We start from the raw sequence: 2,964 nt of genomic DNA, 5'->3' as shown, positions 1-2,964 counted from the left end.
GGAAAAGAACTAAATTTGACTTGCCTAGCTTCTACGAGTAGGCGCCATCACGACTCCCGAGGGTGGGAAATCCAGGTCGTGACAGATGGATTTTTGTTTCGTACTAAAATGTTGTTCCAATAATCAATATCAGTATTGCCTTTATTGGAGTTATTTTGGTTAAGAGGAAGAAGTCCACGAAACTTTGGGAGAATGGGATGTATCTAAGTAGACAGAGAAAGAAAAAATATAATTGATTAGCGTATTTAGTGGCTTAGGGCTAGGAGGAAACCAAAAATTAAATATTTTGCTATAAACCTTAAAATGTATCTATAGAATATAATTTTTTTAAATGGTATTTATTTAAAATAAATAAGGTGTTAACCTTTGCTATAGGAGGTAAAAATTCCTTTAATAAATCGCAACCTAAACTAAAACTTGAATTCAAGTGAGGATATTACGTGTTTTCTATTTTATAATAATAGAATATTTATGATGTTAAACATTAGAAGTTCTTACATAATTCAAACAAAAAAATTAATATTCGAAACTTTTAATTTCAAATCTAAACATTAGGAATCGATAAATTTTTAGTTAATTTCAAATTCTTAAATATCAGAAAATAATTAAATGATAATTTTGTTAAATGTGAAATCTATTTTTAAAGATAAAAATACCTAACGATTCCCAAAAAGAATTCATGCTTTTATCTTGAAAATCATGTCATTCCCTTAGCTTTGAATTAAAATTCATACATTTGAAAGCTATAAGAGAATAATGTTGCTTGCTCTCGGCCAGAAAACTTGGATGGAAGAACCTACTTGTTTCATTGCCTTTTGCCTTTAAAAAGTATTTTTTCTGTCTTTTAAGAGGGAAATTTTGAAATGAGAAAAAGAAAAAATTAGACAGAGAAAAAGAAAAATCGACAATTTCTATGCTAAAATAAGATATGGAAAAAACAGACTCCGAGATCTAAAAAGAATTGAAAGTAGGAGAAGATTTTACAAAATAATTTGATTATCGTGCATTATTATTTTTCCTTGACAAATTTATTACTACCATAGTTTAAGTAAGGAAGATTTCATACACAAAATTTAGTTAGATTTTGAAGTCCTAAAATTAGGAAAATAATTAAATGTCTTTTTCTAAATATTAGGAAAGTAATTAAGTATTAAGAAATAATAAAATGATTATTTTGTCTATTGTGAGATTAATTTTTAAAGGGTAAAAAAGGCGAACAACATTTTACTAAAGGGCTTTGTGTTTTTAATATAGTATAGAAGTATAAATATAGATAGATATAGATATATTTAGCGTGTCTCGCAGACTCTGGAATAATACTTTAATTTAAAATCGTATTCCGCCTTTGAGTCAAAAATCAACAGCCTACCAAGTCAATAAAATCAATTTTGTATTTTATTTTTCTTCTTCATTTAATCCTAGTCGTAGCTTTCACCCCCAACAACTACAACTTTTCTTCTTTATTTCCTCGAAAATTCACATACCCTTTCTCTTCTCTGAATAATTAAACTCGTATATAAACTCTGTACATACCCTTTCTTTCTCACAACCATCTTCTCTCTGTAAATTGCAAAAATCCCCTTTCTCTTCTCTGAATATAAATTTTCTAATTTTTTTTTTCTTGAATTTTCCACCTTTTTCTTTCTGGGAAAAATATAAATCTGTTTCTAATAAATTTGAAGATGAATTCAGTTAGATTGATGAGCCTCTCATCTATTATTGGTTTTTTATTGTTGGCTTTGGTTGAGTTTAGTTTTGGACAAGGCATGGCTCCTTCTTCAGCCCCACTTCCTTCTAATGACGGTAACATATCATTTTCCCTACTTTGATCATTTTCTTTTGAGTTTAACTTATATATATTCCCGGTGTATAATAATTTTAACGCTATCAATTAACATAACAAGTTAAGTTGCATTGATAGAAAAATCTTTTACCCTATACAAGTTAAAGATATAAGTTATAGCCCACGGTGTTGGCTGAGTTGGTCGGGTGAGAGGAGATTCGGGGATCGATTCCCCTCAGCAGCAGCCTCCTCAGTCAGAACTCGTCGCATCGGGCTTATCTAGTGCGGTTTGCATCTCCTGTGTGATTCTGCGGGTTTTCCTGGGAATTTCCAAAAAAAAAATATATAAGTTATATATACTGACAGTGTTTAATTTTTTTTTTTGTTTTTTACAATATTTTAGTAGTTTAATACTATGTGATAACAAATTTACAAATAAACTAATTATATAAATATTTTTTTTAGCCGATTGTATATAGAACTTAAACTCGTTAAATCTTCTTCTCTAAGATTTTCCATAAATACACTTTAAATATGAAGAAATTGATTTGGTAATTTTATTGCAGGCACAGCGATTGATCAAGGGATTGCTTATGTTCTTCTACTTGTTGCACTTGCGATTACGTACTTGGTCCATTAGTACACTCGTGGAGTTATTTCTTTAGCTTATAATCGATTTTTTTTATTCATCATTTAAATTCTTTATGTAATTTTCTCCTGTTATTCAGAATGGAGAATTTTATAGTTTTGTGATTAAAGAAAATAAGGAAAGAATTCTTATTTGTGATACAAAATTCATTTTTCTAAATTATTGCGAATTATTGTACCTAATTTTCTGTGCCTTTTTGTTAAGCTGGTTTGACCCGTCTATATATAGAGAGAGAAAAAGGCCAAAATTTCATGGTATAGCCAGTTTTCGGACCGGTCAATAAAAACAGCATTTACCAAGTCAATGAAAAATAGCTACCATTTTGCTGCAATAGAGACCGGTCCAGCATAATATACTGGAGTATTTTCCGGGTTTTGAACAGTGTTTTCGCTCAGATTTATCTTTACATAAAAAGTGGCTAAATTTCGATTACTTTTGAAATTGGGCTATTTTTGAAAGACCAGTTGTAAATCTGACTATTTTTTAAAAATCAACCGAGGAAAAGAGGTAAAAATTGCACGGGGCGCCCTAT

The 2,964-nt window shown here is 29.8% G+C and overlaps 1 long non-coding RNA gene across 1 annotated transcript; it reads left to right on the top strand.

The window, feature by feature from the left end:
- Positions 1-1,463: 1,463 nt before the first annotated feature.
- On the top strand, positions 1,464-2,614 carry LOC109238118. The gene is made up of 2 exons (XR_002069700.1): positions 1,464-1,803; positions 2,350-2,614. It is a non-coding gene; the product is annotated as an uncharacterized LOC109238118 (long non-coding RNA).
- Positions 2,615-2,964: the final 350 nt, after the last annotated feature.

This window comes from Nicotiana attenuata, unplaced genomic scaffold, assembly GCF_001879085.1.
Source record: "Nicotiana attenuata strain UT unplaced genomic scaffold, NIATTr2, whole genome shotgun sequence".
NCBI classification, from domain to species: Eukaryota; Viridiplantae; Streptophyta; class Magnoliopsida; order Solanales; family Solanaceae; genus Nicotiana; species Nicotiana attenuata.
The sequence above is the reverse complement of the archived record's forward strand: the minus strand, read 5'-3'. Positions and strand labels throughout refer to the sequence as shown.